This window comes from Gopherus flavomarginatus, unplaced genomic scaffold, assembly GCF_025201925.1.
Source record: "Gopherus flavomarginatus isolate rGopFla2 unplaced genomic scaffold, rGopFla2.mat.asm mat_scaffold_1379_arrow_ctg1, whole genome shotgun sequence".
Lineage (NCBI taxonomy): Eukaryota > Metazoa > Chordata > Testudines > Testudinidae > Gopherus > Gopherus flavomarginatus.
The window spans coordinates 23,403-48,914 of record NW_026114684.1 but is presented as its reverse complement, the minus strand read 5'-3'; the positions used below and the strand labels follow the sequence as shown (position 1 = coordinate 48,914).

The following is a 25,512-nucleotide window of genomic DNA, read 5'->3' as shown; positions in this document are numbered from 1 at the left end:
CATGGAGCAATGGTTTAGATGCTCAGGAGTTCGGCCCGTGGAGCTGGGGTAGAGAGCCCCAGGGGTTGGGCCCCTGGAGCTGGGTTTGGGGCCCCCAGGAGTTAGGCCCCTGGAGCTGTGGCTCGGGCGCTCAGGGGTTGGGCCCCTGGAGCTGGGGTTGGGGCCCCCAGGAGTAGGGTCCCTGGAGCTGGGGTTGGGTCCCACAGGGGTTAGGCCCCTGGAGCTATGGTTTGGGCGCTCAGTGGTTGGGTACCTGGAGCTGGTGTCGGGGACCCAAGGGGTTAGGCCCCTGGAGCTATTGTTCGGGCACACAGGGGTTGGGCCCCAGGAGCTGAGGTTGGGGCCCCCAGGGGTTGGGCCTCTGGAGCTGGGGTTGGGACCCCCAGGGGTTAGGCCCATGGAGCTATGGTTCGGGGGCTCAGGGGTTGTGCCCCTGGAGCTGGGGTTCAGAGCCCCAGGGGTTGAACCCCTGGAGCTGGTGTTGGGGCCCCAAGGGGTTGGGCACCTGGAGCTTGTGTTGTGGTCCCCAGGGGTTAGGCCCTTGGAGCTATGTTTCGGGCGCTCAGGGGTTGGGCCCCTGGAGCTGGTGTTGGGGCCCCCAGGGGTTAGCCCCATGGAGCTATGGTTCGGACACTCAGGAGTTCGGCCCGTGGAGCTGGGGTTGGGGTCCCCAGGGGTTGGGCACCTGGAGCTTGTGTTGTGGTCCCCAGGGGTTAGGCCCTTGGAGCTATGTTTCAGACGCTCAGGGTTTGGGCCCGTGGAGCTGGGGTTGGGGCCCCCAGGGGTTAGCCCCATGGAGCTATGGTTCGGACGCTCAGGGGTTCGGCCCGTGGAGCTGGGATTGGGGCCCCCAGGGGTTAGCCCCATGGAGCTATGGTTCGGACGCTCAGGGGTTCGGCCCGTGGAGCTGGGATTGGGGCCCCCAGGGGTTAGCCCCATGGAGCTATGGTTCGGACGCTCAGGGGTTCGGCCCGTGGAGCTGGGGTAGAGAGTCCCAGGGGTTGGGCCCCTGGAGCTGGGGTTGGGGCCTCCAGGGGTTAGGCCCCTGGAGCTATGGTTCGGGCGCTCAGGGTTTGGGCACCTGGAGCTGGTATCGGGGCCCCCAGGGGTTAGGCTTCTGGAGCTATTGTTCGGGCGCACAGGGGTTGGGCCCCAGGAACTGAGGTTGGGGCCCCCAGGGGTTAGGCCTCTAGAGCTGGGGTTGGGACCCCTATGGGTTAGGCCCCTGGAGCTATGGTTCGGGGGCTCAGGGGTTGGGCCCCTGGAGCTGGGGTTGAGCGCCCCATGGGTTGAACCCCTGGGGCTGGTGTTGGGGCAACCAGGTGTTGGGCCCCTGCAGCTGGTGTTCAGGCCCCGAGGGGTTATGTCCTTGGAGCTATGGTTCGGGCGCTCAGGGGTTAGGCCCCTGGAGTTGGTGTTTAGGACCCCAGGGGTTGGGCCCCTAAAGCTATGGTTCGGGGTCTCAGGGGTTGGGCCCGTGGAGCTGGGGTTGGGGCCCCCAGGGGTTAGCCCCATGGAGCTATGGTTCGGATGCTCAGGGGTTCGGTCCGTGGAGCTGGGGTTGGGGTCCCCAGGGGTTTGTCCCTTGGACCTGGTGTTGGGGCCCCCAGGGGTTAGACCCCTGGAGCTGGGGTTCGGGCCGCAGGTGTTAGGCCACTGGAGCTATGGTTCGGGCGCTCAGGGGTATTACCCCTGGAGCTGGGGTTGGGGTCCCCAGGGATTGGGCCCCAGGAGATGGGGATGGGGACCCAAGGGGTTAGGCCCCTGGAGCTATGGTTCGAGCAATCAGGGGTTGAGACCCTAGAGCTATTGTTCCAGCCCCCAGGGGTTAGTCCCCTGGAGCTACGGCTCGGGCGCTTAGGGGTTCGGCCCCTGAAGGTGGGGTTGGAGCCCCCAATTCTTGGGCCCCTGGAGACTGGGATGGGGACCCCAGGGGTTAGGCCGCTGGAGCTATGGTTCGGGTGCTCAGGGGTTGGGCCCGTGGAGCTGGTGTTGGGGACCCCAGGGGTTAGCCCCATGGAGCTATGGTTCCTACGCTCAGGGGTTCGGCCCATGGAGCTGGGGTAGAGAGCCCCAGGGGTTGGGCCCCTGGAGCTGGGGTTGGGGCCCCCAGGTGTTAGGCCCCTGGAGCTATTGTTCGGGCGCACAGGGGTTGGGCCCCAGGAGCTGGGGTTGGGGCCCCCAGGTGTTAGGCCCCTGGAGCTATTGTTCGGGCGCACAGGGGTTGGGCCCCAGGAGCTGGGGTTGGGACCCACAGGGGTTGTGCCCTTGGAGCTGGGGTCAAGGGCTCCAGGGGTTGGGTCACTGGAGCTGGGGTTGGGGTACCCAGGGGTTAGGCCCTGGGGCTATTCTTCAGGCCCCTGGAGCTGGTGTTTAGGCCACCAGGGTTTAGACCACTATAGCTATGTTTCGGGCACTCAGGGGTTGGGCCCTTGGAGCTGGGGTCGAGAACCCCAGGGGTTGAGGCCCTGGAGCTGGGGTTGGAGCCCCCAGGGTTTGGGCCCCTGGAGCTGATGTTGGAGCCCCCAGGGGTTAGACCCCTGGAGCTATGGTTCGGGCGCTCATTGGTTGGGTACCTGGAGCTGGGGTTGGGGCCCCTAGCGGTTGGGCCCCTGGAGCTGGGGTTGGGGCCCCCAGGGGTTAGGGCCCTGGAGCTATGGTTCGGGCGCTCAAGGATAGGGCACCTGGAACCGGTGTTGGGGCCCCCAGGGGTTAGACCCCTGGAGCAGGGGTTCAGGCCCCAGGGGTTAGGCCCCTGGAGCTATGGTTCGGGCGCTCAAGGGTATTCCCCCTGGATTTGGGGTTGGGGTCCCCAGGGATTGGGCCCCAGGAGATGGGGATGGGGACCCCAGGGGTTAGGCCCCTGGAGCTATGGTGCGGGCGCTCAGGGGTTGAGCCCCTAGAGCTGGTGTTCGGGCCCCCAGGGGTTAGTCCCCTGGAGCTATGGTTCGGGCGCTCAAGGATAGGGCCCCTGGAACTGGTGTTGGTGTCCCCAGGGGTTAGACCCCTGGTGCAGGTGTTCGGGCCACAGGGGTTAGGCCCCTGGAGCTATGGTTCATGCGCTCAGGGGTATTCCCCCTGGAGTTGGGGTTGGGGTCCCCAGGGATTGGGCCCCAGGAGATGGGGATGGGGACCCCAGGGGTTAGGCCCCTGGAGCTATGGCTCGGGCGCTCAGGGGTTCGGCCTCTGAAGGTGGGGTTGGAGCCCCCAATGCTTGGGCCCCTGGAGATTGGGATAGGGACCCCAGGGGTTAGGCCTCTGGAGCTATGGTTCGAGTGCTCAGGGGTTGCGCACCTGGAGCTGTTGTTGGGGCCCCCAGGGGTTAGGCCCCTGGAGCTATCGTTCGGGCACTCAGGGGTTGGGCACCTGGAGCTGGGGTTGGGGCCCCTAGGGTTTCGGCCCATGGAGCTGGTGTTGGGACCCCCAGGGGTTAGGCCCCTGTAGCTATGGTTCAGGCGCTGAGGGGTTCGGCCCTTGGAGGTGGGGTCAAGAGCCCCAGGAGTTGAACCCCTGGATCTGGGGTTGGGGACCCCAGGGCTTGGGCCCCTGGAGCTGGGATTAGGAACCCAAGGTGTTAGGCCCTTGGAGCTATGGTTCGGGCGCTCAGGGGTTTGGCCCGTGGAGCTTGTATTGGGGCCCCCAGGGGTTAGGCCTCTGGAGCTATGATTCGGGCGCTCAGGGTTTGGACCCCTGGAGCTGGTGTTGAGGCCCCCAGGGGTTAGGCCCCTGGAGCTGGGGTTTGGGTCCGCAGGGGTTAGGCCCCTGGAGCTATGGTTCGGGCGCTCTGGGGTTCGGCCCCTGGAGCTGGGGTTGGGACCCCAAGGGGTTAGGCCTCTGGAGCTATGGTTCGGGCGCTCAGGGTTTGTGCTCCTCCTCGAGCTGGTGTTTGGGCCCCCAGGGGTTAGGCCCGTGGAGCTATGGTTCGGGCGCTAAGGGGTAGGGCCCTTGGAGCTAGGGTACAGGGCCCCAGGCGTTGGGCCACCAGAGTTATGGTTCGGGTGCTCAGGGGTTTGGACCCTGGGGCTGGTGTTGGGGTCCCCAGGGGTTAGGCCCCTGGACCTATGGTTCGGGAGCTCAGGGGTTGGGCCCATGGAGCTGTCGCAGGGTATCCCAGGGGTTTAGCTCCTGGAGCTGGGCTTCGGGTCCACAGGGTTTGGGCCCCTGGAGCTACAGTTGGGGCCCCCAGGGGTTTGGCCCCTGGAGCTGGGGTCGAGGGACCCAGGGGTTGGACCCCTGGAGCTGGGCTTGAGGCACCCAGGGGTTCGGCCTGTGGAGCTGGTGTTGGGGACCCCAGGGGTTAGGCCCCTGGAGCTATGGTTCGGGCGCTCAGGGGTTGAGCCGCTGAAGCTGGGGTTTGGGCCCCGAGGGGTTGGGCCCCTGGAGCTGGGGTTGTGGCCCCCAGGGGATAGGCCTCTGGAGCTATAGTTCGGGAGCTCAGGGGTTGGATCTCTGGAGCTGTGGTTCGGGCCCCTAGGAGTTGGGCACCTGGAGCTGGGGTTGGGGCCCCCAGGGGATAGGCCTCTGGAGCTATGGTTCGGGAGCTCCGTGGTTGGGCCCCTGGAGCTAGTGTTGGGGCCACCAGGGGTTATGCCCCTGGAACTGGGGTTGGGGCCCCCAGGGCTTAGCCCCCTGGAGCTATGGTTCGGGTGCTCAGGGGTTGGGCCCCTGCAGCTGGGGTTGGGGCCCCTAGGGGTTGGGCCCCTGTAGCTATGGTTTGAGCGCTCAGGGATTGGATCCCTGGAGCTGGGGTTGGGGCCCCTAGGGGTTGGCCCCTGGAGCTGGGGTTGGGGACCCCAGGGGTTAGGCCACTGGAGCTATGGTTTGGGCGCTCAGAGATTTGGCCCCTGGAGCTGGGGTTCGGGCCCCTAGGAGTTGGGCACCTGGAGCTGGGGTTGGGGCCCCCAGGGGGTAGGTCCCTGGAGCTATGGTTCGGGAGCTCCGTGGTTGCGCCCCTGGAGCTGGTGTTGGGGCCACCAGGGGTTATGCCCCTGGAGCTGGGTTTGGGGCCCCCAGGGGTTATGGCTCTCTAGCTATGTTTCGGGCGCTCAGGTGTTGGGCCCCTGGAGCTGGGGATGGGGCACCCAGGGGTTGGGGCCCCCAAAGGTTAGGCCCCTGAAGCCATGGTTAAGGCGCTCAGGTGTTGGGCCCCTGGAGCTGGGGATTGGGCCCTCACGGGTTGGGCCCCTGGAGCTACGGCTGGGGCCCCAAGGGGTTGGGCAGGAGCTATGGTTCAGGCGCTCAGTTGTTGGTCCCTTGGAGCTGGGGTCGAGGGCCCCTGGGGTTGGCACCCAGGAGCTGGGGGTTGGGGCCCCCAGGGGTTGGGGCTCTGGAGCTGGGGTTCGGGCCCCCAGGGGTTGGGCCCCTGGAGCTGGGGTTTGGGCCCGCAGGGGTTAGGCCCCGGGAGCTAGGATTCGGGCGCTCAGGGGTTGGGCCCCTGGAGCTGGTGTTGGGGCCCTCAGGGGTTAGGCCCCTGGAGCTATGGTTTGAGCGCTCAGGGGTTGGGTTCCTGGACCTGGGGTTGGGGCCCCCAGCGATTAGGCCCCTGGAGCCATGGTTCGGGCGCTCAGGGGTTGCGCCCCTGGAGCTGGTGTTGGGGCCCCCAGGGGTTAGGCCTCTTGAGATATGGTTTCAGCGCTCAGGGGTTGTGCCTCTGGAGCTGGTGTTGGGGCCCCCATGGCTTAGGCCCCTGGAGCTATGGTTCGGGTGCTCAGGGGTTGGGCTCCTGGAGTTGGTGTTGGGGCCCCTAGGGGTTAGACCCCTGCAACTATGGTTCGGGCGCTCAGGGGTTGAGCCCCTGGAGCTCGGGTTGGGGTCCCCAGGGGTTGGGCCTCTGGAGCTGGGGTTGTGGCCCCTGGGGCTGGGCCCCTGGAGCTATGGTTCGGGCACTCCGGGTTTGAGCACTTGGAGCTGGGGTTGGGGCCCCTAAGGGTTAGGCTCCTGGAGCTATGGTTCGGTCTCTCAGGGGTTGGGCCCCTGGAACTGGTGTTTGGGGCCCCAAGGTGTTAGGCCTCTGGAGCTATGGTGCGGGCGCTCAGCGTTGGGCTTCTGGAGTTGGTGTTGGGGCACCCAGGGGTTAGGCCCAGGGAGCTATGTTTCGGGCGCTCAGGGGTGGGGCCCTTGGAACCGGGGTCGAGGACCCCAGGGGTTCGGACACTGGAGCTGGGGTTGGGGCCCCAAGGGGTTAGGCCCCTGGAGCTATGGTTCGGGCGCTCAGGGGTTGGGCCCCTGGAGATGGGGTTAGAGTCCCCAGGGGTTGTGACTCTGGAGCTGGGGTTGGGGTCCCCAGGGGTTGGGCCCCTGGAGCTATGGTTCGGGCGGTCCGCGGTTGGGCCCTTGGAGCTGGGGACGAGGGCCTCAGGGGTTGGGCCCCTGGAGCTGTGGTTGGGGCCCGCAGGGTTTAGGCCCATGGAGCTGATGTTTGGGTCCCCAGGGGTTGGCCCCTGGAGCTCGGGTTGGGGACCCCAGGGGTTATGCCCCTGGAGCTGGGGTTGGGGCCCCCAGGGGTTGGGCCCCTGGACATATGGTTCGGGCACTTAGGGTTTGGGCCCTTGGACCTTGGGTCGAGGGCCCCAGTTGTTGGGCCTCTGGAGCTGGGGTTGGGGCGCCCAGGGGTTGGGCCCCTTGAGCTGGGGCTGGGGCTCCCAGGGGTTATGCCCCTAGTGCAATAATTCGGGCGCTCAGGGGTTGGGCCCTTGGAGCTGAGGACAAGCGCCCCAGGGGTTGGGCCCCTGGAGCTGGGGTTGGGGCCCCCAGGGGTTAGGTCTCTGGAGCTGGTGTTGGGGCCCCCAGGGGTTCTATCCCTGGAGCTGGAGTTGGGGCCCCCAGGGGTTAGGCCCCTGGAGCTATGGTTCGGACGGTCAGGGGTTGGGCCCTTGGAGCTGGGGACAAGGGCCCCAGGGGTTGGGACCCTTGAGCTGGTGTTGGGGCCCCCAGGGGTTAGGCCGCTGGAGCTATGGTTCGGGCGCTAAGGGGTTGGGCCCCTGGAGCTGGGGTTGGGGCCCCCTGGGGTTGGGCCCCTGGAGCTGGGGTTGGGGACCCCAGGGGTTCTACCCCTGGAGCTGGGGTTGGGGCCCCCAGGGGTTAGGCCCCTGGAGCTATGGTTCGGGCGCTCAGGGGTTGGGCCCCTGGAGCTGGGGTTGAGGGCCCCAGGGGTTGGGCCCCTGGAGCTATGGTTCGGGCACTCATGAGTTGGGCATGTGGAGCTGGGGTTAGGGCCCCTAGTGGTTACGCCCCTGGAGCTGGGGTTGGGGCCCCCAGGGGTTACGCCCCTGGAGCTGGGGTTGGGGCCCCCAGGGGTTACGCCCCTGGAGCTATGGTACGGGCGCTCAGGGGTTGGGGTCCTGGAGCTAGTGTTGGGGCCCCTAAGGGTTAGGCCCCTGGAGCTATGGTTTGGGCGCTCAGGGGTTGGGCTCCTGGACCTGGTGTTGGGGACCCCAGGGGTTAGGCCCCTGGAGCTATGGTTCGGGCGCTCAGGGGTTGGGCCGGTGGAGCTGGGGTTGGGGCCCACAGGGGTTGGGCCCCTGAAGCTATGGTTCGGGCGCTCAGGGTTTGGGCCCCTGGAGCTGGGGTTGGGGCCCCCAGGGGTTGGGCCCCTGGAGCTGGGGTTGGGGCCCCCAGGGGTTGTGCCCCTGGAGCTGGGGTTGGGGCCCCCAGGGGTTAGTACCCTGGAGTTATGGTTCGGGAGCTCAGGGGTTGGGCCCCTGGAGCTGGATTTGGGGCCCACAGGGGTTAGACCCAGGGAGCTATGGTTCGGTCGCTCAGGGGTTGGGCCCTTGGAGCTGGGATCGAGGGCCCCAGGGTTTAGGCCATTGGAGCTGGGGATGGGGTCCCCAGGGGTTGGGCCCCTGGATCTGGGGTTGAGGCCCCTAGGGGTTAGGCCCCTCGAGCTGGGGTTCAGGCCCCCAGGGGTTAGGCCCCTGGAGCTATGGTTCAGGCGCTCAGGGATTGGGCCCTGGAGCTGGGGTTGGGGCCCCCAGGGGTTGGACCCCTGGAGCTATGGTACGGGCGCTCAGGGGTTGGGGTCCTGGAGCTAGTGTTGGGGCTCCCAGAGGTTAGGCCTCTGGAGCTATGGTTCGGGCTCTCAGGGGTTGGGCCTCTGGAGCTGGGGTTGTGGCCCCCAGAGGTTAGGGACCTGGAGCTATTGTTCCGGCGCTCAGGGGTTGGGCCCCTGGAGCTGGTGATGGAGCCCCCAGGGGTAAGGCCCATGGTGCTATGGTTCGGGCGCTCAGGGGTTAGGCCCCTGGAGCTGGTGTTGGGGCCCCAAGGGGTTAGGCCCCTGGAGATATGGTTCGGGCGCTCAGGGGTTGGGCACCTGGAGCTGGGGCCCCTAGTGGTTGGGCCTCTGGAGCTGGGGTTAGGGCCCCCCGGGGTTAGGCTCCTGGAGCTATGGTTCGAGCTCTCAGGGGGTGGGCCCCTAGAGCTGGTGTTGGGGCCCCCAGGGGTTGGGCTCCTGGAGCTGGGGTTGTGGCCCCCAAGGGTTAGGCCCCTAGAGCTATGATTCGGGCGCTTAGGGGTTAGGCCCGTGGATCTATGGTTCGGGCGCTCAGGGGTTAGGCCCCTGGAGCTATCGTTCGGGCGCTCAGGGATTGGGCCCCTGGAGCTGGGGTCGAGGGCCCCAGGGGTTGCGCCCCTGAGCTTTGGTTGGGGCCCCCAGGGGTTGGGCCCATGGAGGTGGGGTTGGGGCTCCCAGGGGTTAGGCCTCTGGAGCTATGTCTCGGGCGCTCATTGGTTGGGACTCTGTAGCTATGGTTGGGGCCCCCAGGGGTTTGGCCCTTGGAGGTGGGGTTGGAGCCCCTAGGTGTTATGCCCCTTGAGCTATGGTTTGGGCACTCAGGGGTTGGGCCCCTGGAGCTGGGGTCGAGGGCCCCAGTGATTGGGCCCCTGGAGCTGGGGTTGGGGCCACCAAGGGTTGGGCCCCTGGAGGTATGGTTCGGACGCTCAGGGGTTGGGCCCCTGGAGCTGGGGTTGGGGCCCCCTAGGGGTTAGGTCCCTGGAGCTATTTTTCGGGCCTTCAGGGGTTGGGCCCCTAGAGGTGGTGTTTGGGCCCCCAGGGGTTAGGCCCCTGGAGCTATGGTTAGGGTGCTCAGGGGTTGGACCCTTGGAGCTGGGGTCGAGGGCCCGAAGTTTTGGGCCCCTGGAGCTGGGATTGGGGCCCCCAGGGGTTGGGCCCCTGGAGCTATGGTTCGGGGGCTCAGGATTTGGGCCCCTGCAGCTATGGTTCGGACGATCATGGGTTGGGCACCTGGAGCTGGGGTTGAGGCCCCCAGGGGTTGGCCCCTGGAGCTGGGTCTGGGGCCCCCAGGGGTTGGGCCCCTGAAGCAATGGTTCAGGCGCTCAGGGGTTGGGACCTTGGAGCTGGGGTCAAGGGCCCCAGGGGTTGGGCCCCTGGAGCTGGGGTTGGGGCCCCCAGGGGTTGGGCCCCTGGAGCTATGGTTCGGGCGCTCAGGTGTTGGGCCCTTGCAGCTGGGGTTCGGGCCCCCAGGGGTTAAGCCCCTGGAGCTATGGTTCGGGCGCTCAGGGGTTGGGCTCCTGGAGCTGGGGTCGAGAGCCCCAGTGGTTGGGCCCTTGGAGCTGGGGTTGGGGCCCCGAGGGGTTAGACCCCTGGAGTTAGGGTTGGGGCCCCCAGGGGTTAAGCCCCTGGAGCTATGGTTCGGGCGCTCAGGAGTTGGGCCCCTGGAGGTAAGGTTCGGGCGCTCAGGGGTTGGGCCCCTGGAGCTGCGTTTGGGGCCCCCAGGGGTTAGGCCCCTGGAGCTATGGTTCGGGCGCTCAGGGGTTGGGCCCCTGGTGCTGGGGTTGGTGTCCCCAGGGGTTGGGCCCCTGCAGCTTGGGTTAGGGCCCCCAGGGTTTAGGTCCCTGGGGCTGGGGTTGGGGCCCCCAGGATTTAGGCCCCTGGAGCGATGGTTCGGGCGATCAGCGGTTAGGACCCTGGAGCGGGGGTCGAGGGCACCAGGGGTTAGGCCCCTCGATCTGGGGTTGGGGCCCCCAGGGGTTGGGCCCCTGGAGGTATGGTTCGGGCGCTCAGGGGTTGAGCCCCTGTAGCTGGGGTTGGGGCCCCCAGGTGTTAGGCCCCTGGAGCTATGGTTTGGGCGCCCAGGGTTTGGACCCCTGGAGCTGGAGTTTGGGCCCCCAGGGATTAAGCCCCTGGAGCTAGGGGTCGGGCGCTCAGGGGTTGGGCCCCTGAAGTTGAGGTTGGGGCCCCTAGGGGTTGGGCCCCTGGAGCTGGGGTTTGGGCCCCCAGAGGTTAGGCCCCTGGAGCTCCGGTTCGGGCGCTCAGGGGTTGGGCCTCTGGAGCTGGGGTTGGGGCCCCCAGGGGTTAGGCCCCTGAAACTATGGTTCTGGGGCTCAGGGGTTGGGCCCCTGGAGCGTGTGTTGAGGCCCCAGGGTTTAGGCCCCTGTAGCTATTATTCGGGCGATCCTGGAGCTGGGGTTTGGGTCCCCAGGGGTTAGGCCCCTGGAGCTATGGTTCGGGCGCTCAGGGGTTTGGCCCCTGGAGCTGGGGTTGAATCCCTCAGGGGTTGAGCCCCTGGAGCTGGGGTTGGTGCCCTCAGGGGTTCGTCCCCTGTAGCTGTGGTTCGGGCGCTCAGGGGTTGGTCCACTGGAGCTGGGTTTGGGGCCCCAGGGTCTGGGCCCCTGGAGCTGGGGTTGGGGCCCTCAGGTATTAGGCCCCTGGAGGTACAGTTCGGGTGCTCAGGACCCTGCCCCTGCACCACCCATTCATCTGGAACATTGCCCTCACATTGCCCGAGACCCCCCTGCACCACCCATTCACCTGATACCCCGCCCTCACATTGCCCCGAGACCCCGCCCTCCCACTGCTCCTTCTCCTGGGACCCTGCCCCTGCACCACCCATTCACCTGAGACCCTGCCCTCGCATTCCTCTGAGACCCTGCCCTCCCACTGCTCCTTCTCCTGGGACCCCGCCCCTGCACCACCCATTCACCTGAGACCCTGCCCTCACATTCCCCTGAGACCCTGCCCTCCTATAGCTCCTTCTCCTGGGCCCCCGCCCCTGCACCACCCATTCACCTGAGACCCCACCCTTACACCACCCATTCACCTGGGACCCGCCCCCTCACATTCCCCTGAGACCCTGCCCTCCCACTGCTCCTTCTCCTGGGACCCCGCTCCTGCACTGCCCCTTCCCCTAAGGCCCCCCCTTGCACTGCCCCTTGCCCCGAGGCGCCCCCCCCCCCGCACCATCCAGTGACCCAGGAGCAGGCCAGACCTGGGAGTGAGGAGGCAGAAACATGCTTTGATCTGCCACAGACTTCCTGGGTATCCTTGGGCACATCACTCAGCCTCTCTGGGCCTCAGTTCTCCCGTCTGGGAAATGGGGCTGGTGGCGCTTCCCACCCTCGCAAGAGCCTGGGAGGAGAATTACCCTGCGAATTAGGAAGATGCTCAGATCCTGGAGTAACGGGGGAGGGGCTCAGGGGGAGCACACCTCCTGACCCTGGCTGGGCGCCCCCGGTCCCTCGTAGCAGGGGGCTGTGCAGGAGGTTCTCCTTGCAATCATGAGTGGGTGTCTGGTGGGTGCTGTCACCTCTGCCAGAGACCCGCTAGAATCTCATTAGCTTCCTCTGCATGTTGGGAGGGGCTCCTACTTTCTGACTTGGGGGGACATTCTGTGATGTCAGAGCCCGTGGGGAGAGGGGTTCGAATCACGAATCTGGAGTGGCAGGGCAACCCCCTCCCCCAGTCAGATTCCGCTAGGGGGCTGGGCTGGGACCTCTAGGGAGGGAGACCCAGGAAAAAACAGCCGCCACTATGGAACCCAGGAGTCCTGGCTCCCAGTCCCCCTGCTCTCACCTCTAGACCCACCTCTACTCCCAGAGCCAGGGATAGAGCCCAACCCCCACTTGCTCTGACCATTAGACCCCACTCCCCTTTTAGGCTCGCTGCCTTTTCTATCCACGCAGCCCACCTGTCCATCCCTTTGCTGCAGGTTTCTGAGGTGTCACCCCTGATCTGCACTCCCTCAGTGCAACCCAAGGCCTTTCCTCTCCCCAACCACATTTCCTCTCCCCCCTTGTGCTGGATCATCTGCTTGCCCCCCTGCCTCTTGTGGTGCGCTGCGCGGCATGGCTGCGGATTGTGCAATGGCCCAGCACCAGGCAAGGCAAAACGTAAACCACAGGCCCTGCCCTGCCCTGCCCCACCCCACCCCAGCCCACCCCAACGGATCTGACTTCCAGGTCCATCAGAGCCCAGCGCCCTGCACCTGTGCCCTCTTGCCCCACAAGGGGTGAGCTGCAGTCCCCACCATGCTCTGCAGAGGGGAGAAGGGTCAAGCCAACCAGCCCATTTAGGATGGGGGAATCAACACCCTTTTTCCTGCACAGCCACTGACCATCAGCAGGATTCCTCCTTCTCCTCCCTCCTGTGCCTCGGTGCGACTAAATCTCTGCACCTAGACAGCCGGTCCATCTGCTGCACCTCAATACCCCATGCCTGAGCCTCCCTGCCAAAGTCCTGCACCTGGTTCCATAGAATTAAGTCTCACATCTCACTGGGAACTCGACTTCTTGTGCCCAGAGAGTCTCGGCCCCTGTCAGTAGATGACCTAAGTCTGAGAAACACAGTGTCCGTCTTCTCTAAAGAAGTGCTTGGAGAGGTTTTTCTTACGTCACCACATGGCCTAATGGATAAAGCATCTGAATTTGCATCATGTGATTGAGAGTTCGAGTCCCTTCATGGTTGAGCTTGTGCAGTTTTACTACTGTGCTGAAAGTCCTGCTTCCTTCAGGGCTGGAACCTCTTCTTGGTCGCTCAGGCCAATGCTCTGGCTTCAGCTAGAGCCCCGGGAAGGAGTCGGGTGTTGGACATCCCAAAGGCTGGGACATAAGCCCCAAGTACTTCCAGTCTAGCCTTTGCTGTTCCTGACTTGCCAAAGAAACTGGGCAGCTGCCTGGGCTGGCGTGTAGAGCAGTTTCCCTCTTCCAAATATGCGCCTGTCCCTGTACTTGAGGGGGCTTGGTAAATAGCACCTTGGGAGCCTGGGTGTTTCTCTGCTTCTCGCCAGCTGGGGAAAAGCCTTTTGGGGTAAAATCTCCTGCCCCACTGCAAAAGTGAGCACTGTGAGTGGGAACAGACAGAGGCCACACCGGGGGGCTGGCCCTGCTTTCCTACCTTCTTCTGATGTTGGCCACAGAGCATCAGCAGCCGCCTCGCCTGCTGGTCTGCAGGTGGCCTTCAGTGGGTGTTTGGCATGGCAGGGAGCAGGCTGGCCAGGGGTCTTTGTCGCTGTCTGCTGGCCACACATGGGCATGGTCCTCCCCTCTCCTGAACAGCCAGAGTTAGTCTGTGCTTGAAAGCAGGGACACAGGAGACTCAAAACAGGAGGGTGAGAAAGACTGAGAAAGGGCCTATGAAGACAGCACACACTACAGGGACATTGCCTGGTGAAAGGATGTGGAGACACCAAGTTGCCCCATTTTTCCTGGTGCCCTACGCAGCTGCGTACTGCTCCGGCGGCCAGCCCGATCCCCCGGCTGGCTGAGACGGCCAGGAAAGCTGCCCCTGCTCCGCCTCTTCCCCAAAGCCCCCACTCCTGTCCTGCCCCCATGCTGCCTCTCCCCACCCCTGCTCCACTCCATTCCCCCCCCCACTCCACCCCTTCCCCTTAGCTGCATCCCGGTGGACTGCAGGAGGGATCAGTCTCATCCTGCACTCACCGGGCGTCGGGAAGTGGAACGACCTGGCCCCAGCCTGCTCTGCTCCACCAGATCCCTGCTGGGGCGCTGGTGAGTGCTGGGGGGCGTTTCCCCCCACCGCCCAAGTTCCAAGGCTGGGAGCAGAGTGCAGCAGGCTGGGGCTGGATCCCTCCACTTCCCACTGCCCCGTGAGTGTGGGGTCTGGCCTGCCCTGCAATTACCGGGCGGCGGGAAGTGGAGTGACCTGGCAACAGCCTGCTCCGCTCTGCCAGCTCGGACTGGGGGACGGGGTGTTGTGTAGGGCACCAAAATGTCTAGGGACAACCCTGAATAGATTTTTCCACAGGGACCGATGGCTGTTAGAATAGAGCTATTCAGGTTGCTTGTACAGGCCTAGACTTTAAGAACTTAGGTGTATTTTTATCACTCAGCTAGTGACAGGGTTATAAAACAAAGAACCAAAGTCCCAGTCTGCCTGTCTGGGCCTTCTCTCCCTAGGAGAGTCTGAGCCCTTGTTCGTAAGTGTCATAAATAGATAGTTAAGGGTTAATGTCTCTTTTACCTGTAAAGGGTTAAGAAGCTCCATAAAGCTGGCTGACACCTGCACAGAGGACCAATGGGGGACAGATACTTTCAAATCTTGGTGGAGGGAAGTCTTTGTTTGTGCTCTTTGTTTTGGGGGTTGTTCGCTCTTGGGACTAAGAGGGACCAGACGTCCATCCAGGCTCTCCAAATCTTTCTGAATCAGTCTCTCATGTTTCAAACTTGTAAGTAATTAGCCAGGCAAGGCATGTTAGTCTTGTTTTTGTTTTCTCAACTTGTAAATGATCCTTGTTTGCTGAGAGGATTTTACCTCTGCTTGCTGTAACTTTGAACCTAAGGCCAGAGGGGTTTCCTCTGGGCTATATAAATCTGAAAAGTATTTTCCATCCTGATTTTACAGAGATGATTTTTATCTTTCTTTGTTTAATTAAAAGTTTTTTCTTTTAAGAACCTGATTGATTTTTCCTTGTTTTAAGATCCAAGGGTATTGGGTTTGGACTCACCAGGGATTGGTAGGGGAAAAGGAGTGGGGATGGTTAATTTCTCCTTGTTTTAAGATCCAAGGGGTTTGGGTCTGTGTTCACCAGGGAATTGGTGACGCCTCTCAAGGCTGCCCAGGGAGGGGAATGTTTTGGGGAGACAGGGAGTGATCCAGACACTAACTTCTGGATGGTGGCAGTGTTACCATATCTAAGCTAGTAATTAAGCTTAGAAGGGTCCATGCAGGTCCCCCACATCTGTACCCTAAAGTTCAGAGTGGGGAAAAAACCTTGACAGTAGGCTAAGGCCTTTGGCTAAGCAGCAGGGGCAGCCATACACTGGGAAGTGAACGGTCACATCCTCACCTCCCAAACCCGTCACACTGAACTAAGGTGGGGTTGGGCTGTTAGGAAGATGATCCTGTCCCAATAGTGCCCATCACCACCAGATAAAGAAACAGATCTTAAGGGAGCATCCGGTCTGGCAAGAAATCTCTTCTCAATGGTTGTGGTTGTGAAACCGTCATTACTGTAGAGTTTATCTTTATGGCCCCCGCTTTTCTGTTGTCAATCTGTCTGGTCCTCTAATTCTTTCTGTCTGCTGCAGAATTAATTTTACTGGGTGTAAGTTAATTAGGGGAGTGGGATGTAATTGGTTAGAGAATTCTGTTACAATAGGTTAGAATTGGTTAATTACATTTCAGTAAAATGATTGGTTAAGGTCTCGCTGAGAATATTACCGTATAAACTGGGGTCAAACAGGCAGTGGGCGGGGAAATTGGAATCATGCTTGCTAACGGGGGGATGGGAATAGGGAACAGGGAACAGGGACACAGGCAAGGCTTTGGACTGTCGGAGCTGGGAAGGGGGACGTGAGGTAAACACTCTGCAGTGTCAGAGCTCATAGACTCATAGACTTTAAGGTCAGAAGGGACCATTATGATCGTCTAGTCCAACCTCCTGCACAACGCAGGCCACAGATTCTCACCCACCCACTCCTGTAACAAACCCCTGACCTATGTCTGAGCTATTGAAGTCCTCAACTTGTTGTTTAAAGACTTCAGGGTGCAGAGAATCTTCCAGCAAGTGACCCGTGCCCGAGGCTGCAGAGAAAGGTGAAAACCCCCCAGGGTCTCTGCCAATCTACCCTGGAGGAAAATTCCTTCCTGACCCCAAATATGGTGATCAGCTAAACCCTGAGCATGTGGGCAAGACTCACCAGCCGGACACCCAGGAAAGAATTGTCTGTAGGGATGTGGGGTAAATGCTCTGTGGTGTCAGAGCTGGGTAGGGAACACTGGGGAACGGACTCTGTCCGTGTATAGAGATCAGCCTGACTGGTGTGAAGGGCTTTGGAATCTGCTTGCTTGGAAACTAACCCCAGTAAACATCCTTCTGTCTGCGCTTCGGACTTCTGGTCTTTTGCTGCTTGCTGTCTGTGTGACAAGAGCCAGGGAAGTGGGCAGGGGAAGGGAAAGCCCTCTAACAATGGCTCCTTGCTCCTCTCCCTCCAGGCTTAGGGGTCAAGGATGGGCAGGACTCCAGGCTCTGCTTGAGGGATCCTGGCACAGGGGCTGGTGGGGGAGAAAGGATTGTAGATTCTGACCTGCACTCTGGAGAAGAGGTAATAAGTGAAGGAGTATTTTTGATTCTTACGTTGCTTCAATGTCCCCAGGGCTAGAATTCTACATTCCATAGGGCCAAATGAGGGGGTGAAGCCATTTGGCTAATGAAAACCAGTGATCCAGGGGAGGTTTGCACTCACAACCTCAGCACTGCCCTATAAGTACTGTGTGCTAATCAATTGTGCCACTGGAGCACCTGTTAATTCCTAGTCTCTCAGTCCCCTAGGTTAATAAAGGCAAGGAGTCACCCCAAAACATTCTCAGTGGGGTTAGGAGCTGGTATCAACAAGTGTTGTACTTGGTGGGGTGGATTCTTCTTAAGGCTTCCAGGCACCATTTGACCCTTTTGTTCGTCCCTGTGTAATAACAGAGCTGACTGAGACTCACTGTAGAGTCTTGCTGCAGACCAACAGATCTGAAATCACTGATCACCAGGTCTGAGCATTCGTCCTGCTTTGGGACAGTGTTTCTCATCCAACAAACTGCCCAGTCTGCGCTAGCAGTGAGGGTCCCTCACTAACAGCTGAAATCAGGGAGAGCTGTGTGAAGTGCTGGGACCCAGGGGTGCCTGAACAGGGGCGAACAACACCCCAGGACTTTTAAAAATGGGAGGGCTCTGCCTTGCCACTTTGTAATGATTGTAAGAGTGAGTGAGGGTGGGGAGGGGGCCGAGAGCAGTGAGCGGGAGGAGGGGTCTTGGGGGAAGAGGCAGGGTAGGAGTGGAGGTTAGCAGGAGGGGTGTGGGGAGAGGGCTGCCCGCAGCAAGTAATGGGGATGGGGGCATGCAGGGGAACTGCTCCCTGTCCCAGCTCACCTCTGCTCCGTCTTCTCCCCTGAGCACGCTGCCCCCGCTCTAATTCTCCTCCCCTCCCAGGCTTGCCGCACTAAACAGCTGATTAGCACCACAAGTCTGGAAGGCGGGAGAAGTGGAGCGGCACCAGCGTGCTCAGAGGAGAAGGCAGAGGGGAGGTGAGCTGGGTTGGGGAGCTGCTGCAGGGGGGGCTGCCTGGCTCTTTGCCATGGCCCCCGCCCCTGCTCCGCCCCAGCCCTGCCCCCCCCGCCCCTCCGCCCCTGCACTCACTGCATGGTCCACTCCTCTGGCTCCCAGCCATGCTGCCGGCGAGCGCTGTGGGGCAGTTCCCCTCTCTCCCCAAACTTGGGAGCCAGGGGAGCAGAGCAGGCTGAGGCCCCAGGCCTGTGTGTGGGAAAGCAGAGGGGGGCTGGTCCCAGGCCTCTGTGGGTGACAGGGGGTTGGCTACTTCCTGCAGGAAGTGGAGTGACCTGGCCCCAGCCTGCTATTGCACAATCCCCAGCCACGCTGCACAGCATGCCCCAAGAGGGAGTGGGGGGCCAAGCAGATGATCCAGCACGAGGGGGTCATTCTTATTGCTAGCTGTCTCGTGGCAGTGAGTTCAACAGGCCTTGGCGCATGCTGTGTGGGGCAGGAGGTCCTTGTATTTGGAGCAGTGGGAGTGAACTGCGTGCAGTTGTGTCTCTGAGCACAACTGTGAATGTTATGGTGTGTGTGGGGGGTTATTGTGAGTGTGGCTGGGGGTGTGAATGTTTCTCTCTCTGGGGGTTGGACTAACATGTCCCTCTGGGTGTGTTGTATGTGAGTATTCTTGGGACTGTGTGAGTCCCTTTGTGTGTGTGTGTCACTTGCTGCAGAATACAAAATCCTGCAAAGCCATTTCCTACTGGTTAGCCTAGCAACACACTGATACAGTGTCACAGATGCACACACACAGAGAGCAGGGCTCAGCAGAAGGCAGCAGGGACACACACGTCTCCCCTGGGCCAGCTTGGACAATTGTCCATCACTACTCGGCACAGTGCTGGTGCCCCCACACGAGGGTGGGCAGTGACCGGGGAGAGAGGGCAGATGTGCTGGATCTTTAAAAGCAGCAAAGAGTCCTGTGGCACCTTATAGACCAATAGACGTATTGGAGCATGAGCTTTCGTGCGTGAACTCCCACTTCGTCGGCTAGATTCAGAAGGAAGCACTTTGGGAAAATCAGTCAAGGCACATAGCAGAGCTGGGACACAGATCCAGTGACCCCTGCACCACCCTGGGAGGGCAGTGGGGTTTAGTGGTCAGAGCAGAGAGGGGCTGGACACCAGGACCCCTGGGTTCTATCCTTGGCTCTGGAAGTGGAAGGGGTCTAGAGCAGGGGGACTGGGATCCAGGACTCCTGGGTTCCATAGGGGAGACTGTTTTCCCCTGTGCTTCCCTCCCTAGAGAACCCAGCCCAGCCCCCTAGTGGAGACTGAGCAGGAGTCGGGGGAATTGTTCTCCCACTCTGGAGTTATGATTCAAACTCCTCCCCCAGGGAATGTGACATCACAGAATCTGCCCCCCCACAACACAGAGAAAACTAGTGGGGTTAGGAGGATTCTAGCTGCAGACACCCCTTGTCATTGCAAAAAGCCCCCAAACCTACTTGCACCCACAAAACACCCTCTCAGGGTATACACCCCCTGCTAGGACAGGACCTCTTGCTCCCACCCCTTTTCTTATCACCACAAGCTGCTCCCAGCCAGGCACCACAGCCCATTCACACACCTTTTGTCACTACGTAGCTCAGTGGCAATCACTGCCCCGAAGTGACTCCGGTGCAGACACTCCCCACACGAACTCCCCACACCGGATTCTGTCCACACACAGAGAATTCTCTCTGCCCGGCTCCTTCGGTTCATCTTGCTGCTCCCCGTACTGCCGCCAGACACTGCTCATCTGCATAACCCCGCCCACGGACACGTGACACCTTCTGTCCTGCTGGTTTCAAGGGAGTGAGTTGCCCTTGGGGAGTGAGCAGGTCACAGCACGTCACAGCCCCAGCGCACGTCACAGCCCCAGCCAGGTTGGCTCCAGGCACCAGCTCAGCAAGCAGGTGCTTGGGGCGGCCAAGGGGAAGGGGTGGCACGTCGGGCTCTTTGGCAGCAATTCGGCAGCAGGTCGCTCGGTCCCTCTCGGAGGGAAGGAGCTGCCACCAAATTGCCACCGAAGAAAAAGGCGGCGCAGTGGAGCTGCCACCGATTGCGATCGTGGGTTGTTTTTTTTTCCCCGCCGCTTGGGGTGGCAAAAACCCAGCCCTGGCCCCAGCACGTCACAGCCCCAGCACACATCATAGCACGTCACAGCCTGGGGCAGGGAGATATTGGAGGAGAGGATGAAGGGAGGGAGAGACCCAGCCCCATAGACCCATAGGGGCAGGAGATATTGGGGTCAGGAAGAGAGGTGAGGAGGTTGGCAGAGACCAAGCCTAGAGTGCAGGGAAAATGAGATGGGGTGGAGGGAGGTGGGGAACAGAAGAGACATGTGTGGAGTGGTGAAATGTTTGTCCATGGAAACTGAGTCTCTCCCAGGACATGCTGTGCAGGGGGGAGCACAGGGGCAGAGAGAGAGACCCAGCCCCACAGAGCCCAGGAGGGATATTGGGGGCAGGGAAGGGATGGAGGGATGAGAGACCCAGGGCCACAGAACTCCCCTGGCTCCCAAGTTTGGGGGGAGGGGGGAACCACCCCACAGCACTTGCTGGCGGCATGGCTGGGAACCAGGGGAGTGGACCAGGCTGGGGCTGGGTCACTCTACTTACCATGCAGTGAGTGCAGGGGCAGGAGGGCGGGACTGGGGTGGAGCAGGGGCAGGGGCGATGGGGAAGAGCCAGGCAGCCCCTCCTGCAGCATCTCCCAGCCCCAGCTCCCCACTGCTCTGCCTTCTCCCCTGAGCACGCCGGCACTGCTCCACTTCTCCTGCCTCCCAGGCTTGCGGTGCCAATCAGCTGTTTAGTGCGACAAGCATAGGAGGGGAGGAGAATTAGAGCGGGGGCGGCGTGCTCAGGGGAGAAAACAGAGCAGAGGTGAGCTGGGACAGGAAGCGGTTCCTCTGCATGCCCCGGCCCTTGTTACTTGCTGCGGGAAGCCCTCTCCCCGCACGCCCCCAAACCCCCTCCCCAGCTTACCTCCTCTCCACTGCCTCATCTGAGTGTGGCTTTTGGTTCCCCCAACCACTTGGCACCCTAGGCAGCTGACTAGTTCGCCTAGTGGTTGCACCGGTCCTGGACACTGCCTATCAGCGGGATTCCTCCTCCTCCTCCTCAGTAAGATTAAAACTCCGCAGCTAGACAGCTGGTGCATCTGCTGCACCACAGTCCCCCATGCCTGAGCCTCCCTGCCAAAGCCCTGCACCCGGCTCCAGAGAATTAAGTCTCACATCTCACTGGGAACTCGACTTCTTGTGCTCAGAGAGTCTCGGCCCCCCTCAGTAACTGACCTGAGAAACACAGCGTCTGCAAAAGCAGCAAAGAGTCGTGTGGCACTTTATAGACTAACAGACATATTGGAGCATGAGCTTTCGTGGGTGAATCCCCACTTCGTTGGATGCATCAGTGTTTGCCTTTTCCAAAGAAGTGCCTGGAGTGCCTTTTTTTATGTGACCCCGTGGCCTAATGGATAAGGCATCTGATTTCGGATCAGGGGATTGAGAGTTTGAGTCCCGTTGTGCTTATGCAGCTTTACCTTTGGGCTAAAAGTCCTGCTCCCTTCAGGGCTGAAACCTCTTCTTGGCTGCTCAGGCCAATGCTCTGGCTTCAGCTAGAGCCCTGGGAAGGAGTTGGGGGGAATGGGCATGACAAAGGCTGGGGCAGGAGCCCCAGGTGCTTCCAGTGTAGCCTTTGCCCTTCCTGACTTGCCAAAGAAAATGGGCGGCTGCCCAGGCTAGTGTGTAGAGCAGTTTCCCTCTTCCAAATGTGCGCCAGTCTCTGTGTTTGAGATGGTTTGCTACATGGAGCCTGGGTGTTTCTCTGCTTCTCGCCAGCTGGAGAAAAGCCTTTTGGGGTAAAATCTCCTGCCCCATGGCAAAAGTGAGCACCTTGAGTGGGAATGGTAAGAGGCCCCACCAGGGGGGATGGCCCTGCTTTCCTACCCTCTTCGATAACTGCCACAGAGCATCAGCAGCTGCCTCGCATGCTGGTCTGTGGGTGGCCTTCAGTGGGTGTTTGGCATGGCAGGGAGCAGGCTGACTGAGTGTTTTTGTGCCTGTCTGAAGGCCACACATAGGCATGGTCCTGCCCTCCTCTTGCCCTGTCCTCGGTTGTTGTGTGGCTTTTAAGCCTTCCCTTGGAGCTGTCAGCGCCAGCCGCCTCTGCTCTAGGTGCCCAGAGGAGGAGAGGTGTGCTGGGTTCCAGCCTGGGAAGCCTGGCTCTGGCACTCCTTCCTTTAAATGCCATGTGGGCAAGAGGAAGAGCTGCAGCTACAGGGACCAAAGTTGTGGACATCAGATGAAGCAGCAAGAAACCAAACCATTAGGTCAACCCGCAGGAATCTCTAGCCAGACTGTTAAGTTCTAGGACCCCACCCTATAGCGGCCAGCTGGACCAAAGACCTATCTCCAGTGGGCATCAGTGACCCATGAGGAGGAGAAAAAAACCTTGCTGAAGTTTACCCAGGTAGAAAGTAACTATACACATTGAGCTCCAAGGCTTTGCAGCAAACTACAATATCTGCAGGAGGTCCCACTGAGATTTGAACTCAGATTCCAGGATTCAAAGTCCTGAGTGCTGCCCATTACACCATGAAACCTGCTCCCATTTTGTTTTCTAGACCCCTGGGTCTCTCGGCTGACTGGTTTGCACTCTGCACTTATTGCTTCCCACCAGCGGCTTCCTCCCGCAGGACTCTCTCTCCTCCTCCAGCGACTGTTGTCCTGCATTATGGGATCCGCCGGTCCTGCCCTGAGTCCCCACATCCCCCTGCTTGGTCTCCATTCCCTGCAGGCTGCAAAAATGTCAGGGGAGGACGCCCCTCCCTTCACTCGGTGCTCCCACTCATATCGGCCAGCTGCAGCCTCATCTCATGGAACTCGGGCAGCTGTCACTTGATCCGGTTGTACAGTCACAGGATCACTGGCTCGCCAGCCTGGATGCTCTTGTGGAAATCCCACAGGCAACACTGCAGGACTTGGCACCATTGGTTTCTTTGATATTGCGGTGTTTGCCTGACCGCTGGAACAAAGCCGCCAACTCCTCCCTCACCGACTTCCGTCAATCCCTCTGGTTGCCATAGAACCCTCTGATGCTTTCCTGTTCTGCCAACACCGCCAGGCCTCACCCCTCCTGCTCCTTTATCTTGCAAGCTCTGGATGTTCAGCTTCCAATGTCCTCTGCCCTGGGTCAGGGACAGGGACAGCTCCAGGCACCAGCGCAGCAAGTGCATGCCTGGGACGGCAAGCTGCAGGGAACAGCCTGCCAGTCACTGTGAGGGTGGCAGTCAGGCTGCCTTCAGCAGCATGCCTGCAGGAGGTCCTCTGGTAATGTGGATGTTGCCTCTCTCCTGATTCCTGAGGAAAGGAACCTTTCCAGGAAATGGCCATGGATTCTGGGAATCTGCATGTGGCTGGTGGAGAAGCACCAGGAATCATTTGGCTCCTGGAACACAAGGCAATTTAAAACTGGGTGCCCAGACACGGGCTTGAACCCTGGATCCTCAGATTAAGAGCTTGATGTATTACCAACTGAGCTAGTTGAGATCATCTTCGCCGTTCACCACAAGAGCAAGCAGATAGGCAAAAGAGAGGCAAAAAATGTCCCCAGAACCCCTCCTCTTTTTCTGCACAGCCGCTGACTGTCAGCAGGATTACTCCTCCTCCTCCCTTCTGTGCCTCAGTGTGACTAAATCTCCACACATAGACAGCCGGTCCATCCACTGCACCCCAATCCCCCATGCCTCAGCCTCCCTTCCAAAGCCCTGCACCTGGCTCCATAGAATTAAGTCTCACGTGTTGCTGGGAACTCGACTTCTTGTGCCCAGAGAGTCTCAGCCCCCCTCAGTAGATGACCTGAGAAACACAGTGTCTGCCTTTTCCAAAGAAGTGCTTGGAGGGTCTTTTCTTATGTTATCATGTGGCCTAACGGATAAGGCGTCTGAGTGTGGCTCAGAAGATTGAGGGTTTGAGTCTCTAGGTGGTTGTATTTCTGCAGTTTTACTATTGTACTGAACGTCCTGCTCCCTTCAGGGCTGGAACCTCTTCTTGGCTGCTCAGGCCAATGCTCTAGCTTCAGCTAGAGCCTGGGAAGGAGTTGGGGGTTGGGTGTCACAAAGGCTGCGGCAGGAGCCCCAGGTGCTTCCAGTCTAGCCTTTGCCCTTCCTGACTTACCAAAGAAAGTGGGCGGCAGCCTGGGCTAGCGTGTGCACCTGTCCCTGTGCTGGAGGGTAATTGCTACATAGCGTCTTGGGAGCCTGGGTGTTTCTCTGCTTCTTGCCAGCTTGGGAAAAGCCTCTTGGGGTAAAATCTCCTGGACCACAGCAAAAGTGAATACCTTGAGTGGGACCAGTAAGAGGCCCCACCATGGGGGCTGGCCCTGGGCCCTGCTTTCCTACTATCTTCTGATGTTGGCTACAGAGCATCAGCAACCGCTCTGCATGCTGGTGACCTTCAGTGGGTGTTTGACATGGCAGGGAGCAGCCTGGCTGGGTGTTTTTGTGCCTGTCTGAAGGCCACACCTAGATATGGTCCTGCCCTCAGTTGCTCTGTGGCTTTTAAGCCTTCCCTTGGAGCTTTCAGCACCAGCTGCCCAGAGGAGGAGAGGTGTGTGGGGTCACTTTTACAGATGCCCCTTCCTTGGTACTGCTCTTGCTCAGCTGCACAGAAAAGTTTTCATCCCCAACCTCTGCTTAGCAGCCCTCTGGCACCATTCCTGAGGGCTGCCCTGCCTCACTTTCTTCCCACCATGTTGGGAAAGACAGCTCTCATCATTAAAGGTCAGATGGGCCAACTAGGGGCAAGTAAGCTCCTTCTGTGTTTTCCTACTGCAGATCCCAAGGTCAGGAACTCACCTTGGGTAGAGGCACTGCTGTGCTCCCAGAGGGCAAGCCATCTCTCCACAAAGCATAATGACAGGGACTGCCAAAGCCCAGGATTGAACCAGGGACTTTTCGATCTTCAGTCTAACGCTCTCCCAACTGAGCTACTTTGGCAGCTGCATGACAGTGTTTTGGCCTGTTGCTTCTCTATCTGGGATGTTTTTGTCAGCAGTCGCACACAAAAAGGACAGGAAAAGAATGGCTGCTTCACAGCCCCACTGGAGGAACCCGGGGCCCTTAGCTGTGGTGAGTAAGAAGTGTCTGTTAGCTGACAGGGCCTGCCCCCAGGAGCTGGAACAGTAGCTGCCACCTCACCCTTGGCTCCAGGCTGTGAGAAATGCTCATTGCCTGGCTGCATGGGCGGATGTTGCTCCGTGCTCTGGAGAGCGTCTGTATAGGTCTTTCAACCCCCCGTCTTCAATGAGACAGTCTGGTAAGGTCTCAAGTGTCCCCTCCGGCCTGGCAGCTGAGAGTCTGTGCAGACATCAACCCCCCTGCCAGCCCCAGAGCCAGCAGCAGCGCCAGGCCCCACTCCAGCACCACAGGGGCACTCAATGCACTTGCTGTGGGGAAATGGCTCCTTAGTGTCCAGCTGCTAGAGTGAGAGTCAGGAGAGAGCAGTGTCTGGCTCACCTTGGGGGAGAGAAGAGACCTGATGAGTGCGGATCTCCCTCAGCCTCCCCCGCAATGCTGGTCAGTTGTATTGTCACTGTGATAGTCAGTGCTTCCCTTCAGGGCCGGCCCTAGAGGAGTCCGGGGCAAATCCCATGGAGTCACTGACTTGGCTCCTTTCACACACTAGAGAGAGGAGCAGAACCAGGGTTATGGCTGATCTATGGGGCACTAGGTGAGTGGCAGAGGCTACAGGCACTGAGAGTTTGCCTGACACCTCAGGGACACAGGGGGAGGTGGAGTCCCAGGCATCTCTATGAAAGGAGCAGAAGAGGATTTACTTGGGGTGGGGAGAGACTTGAGAGCGTCTCAGGGGGTTGTACACAGGGAATTGCTCTGATAAGATACTGGCTAAAACACAGGCCTCGCTGTGAGCAGGATTTGAACCTGCGCAGAAGAACCCCACTGGATTTCAACTCCAACACCTTAACCACTCAGCCATCACAGCTGAAGTATAAAAGTGCCCCAATGCCAGAGAAACTGGTAAAGAATCACAATGACCAGGTGTGAAGTCATCTGAACTACAGAATTCCCACCGCAAACCTGGCTCCCAAAGCATAGGGGGGATTTGGGTTTGTTCTCTTTGCTTAGCCATGTGCAGTCGCACAGAGAGCGTGTTTAAAAGTCTCCCCTCCCACAGAGCGGGAATAGGAAATTATTCTCAACTTGAAGCCTGATGC

The 25,512-nt window shown here is 60.6% G+C and overlaps 3 non-coding genes across 3 annotated transcripts; all 3 read right to left on the bottom strand.

Annotated features, from left to right (window-relative positions):
• Positions 1–21,808: 21,808 nt before the first annotated feature.
• TRNAQ-UUG (transfer RNA glutamine (anticodon UUG)) lies at positions 21,809–21,880 on the bottom strand. The gene has a single exon. It is a non-coding gene; the product is annotated as a tRNA-Gln (tRNA).
• Positions 21,881–24,201: 2,321 nt separating this feature from the next.
• Positions 24,202–24,274, bottom strand: TRNAF-GAA (transfer RNA phenylalanine (anticodon GAA)). The gene has a single exon. It is a non-coding gene; the product is annotated as a tRNA-Phe (tRNA).
• A 924-nt stretch (positions 24,275–25,198) lies between these two features.
• Positions 25,199–25,280, bottom strand: TRNAS-UGA (transfer RNA serine (anticodon UGA)). The gene has a single exon. It is a non-coding gene; the product is annotated as a tRNA-Ser (tRNA).
• Between the last annotated feature and the right edge of the window lie 232 nt (positions 25,281–25,512).